Raw genomic sequence first — 1,253 nt, forward strand, 5'->3', positions numbered from 1 at the left:
GCTACAAAGAGAAACACCTTGTTGTTGTTAGCAGTCCCATATTGTTATTGCAAATAATAGCTCTTTGCTTGATACCTAGCAGTATATCAAATATAGTTTTTATATATATTATTAATTTTTTTTATTTTATGCAACTAGTAATTATGTTTTTTTTTAAATATTAATTTCTCAAGAAAAAGTAATTATATTTTTAAATATTTTATTTGAACAATTCTATAACTATAAATTTTAGTGTTTAATATTGTTATGAATTGCTTATGAAAGTTTGTAAGGATGTATTCAATTTAGAATTTTAATGACTTTTGTAGACTTTTTAAAATAAAAAAGTTGATAAAAGTTTATGCAAGTTTTTTATAACGACTTTTATAGAGTATTACAAAGTTTTAAAAAGTTTTGGACGACTCTATGAAAGTTAATAAAAGTTTATTAAAATCTATCATTTTAAAAGTTTTTAAAAATCTACAAAAGTCATGATTGAATACACCCCTAATATTTTTTTGTATGGCATGTGATGTTTGGAAGTTAATAGGTTGTCCGATGCAACAGGATTTCTCTCAATGTCCGATGCAATACTAATATTATATATATATATATATATATATATATATATATATATATATATATATATATAGGGGTGTATACTAATGACAACGGGTGTCCATGAGAGAAATAATAACGATTCACAGGCGTTCAGGTGTCCAGATCAACGAATCAGATGTAATTTTTAAAAAAGATGCGGTGACATTTTCGTAAATAATTCAAACTTTGGTACAAGTAAATGTGTTATAAGTGCAAGTTGTTGGTGCACATTTGCAAGTAAAAAGTTCAAGTAAAATCACTTACCAAGTAGTTTACCTTGTTAACACCCTAATTATACCATTAGGTGCAACTATTTATAACCTTAAGTGCACTTAGTATTGATCCTCAGTGTGCATTTTACTTGCACCTGTAATACATTTTACATGCACTTGTAATACATTTTACTTGCACTTGGTACACTGTATGAAATTGCTACTTGCACTTGTAATACATTTTACTTGCACTTCGATGTTCAATTATTTACGAAAATATCACTGCATTTTTAAAAAAATCAATGTTTCTCATTCATTAGATATAGACACGTGAACGGATGCCATGAGTTCTTAGTTCTTTCTTGGGCGCACCGTTCTCATTTGAACGCGATTATATATATATATATATATATATATATATATATATATATATATATATATATATATATATATATATATATA

The sequence above is a fragment of the Ipomoea triloba genome, chromosome 5, assembly GCF_003576645.1.
Source record: "Ipomoea triloba cultivar NCNSP0323 chromosome 5, ASM357664v1".
Classification (NCBI taxonomy): domain Eukaryota; kingdom Viridiplantae; phylum Streptophyta; class Magnoliopsida; order Solanales; family Convolvulaceae; genus Ipomoea; species Ipomoea triloba.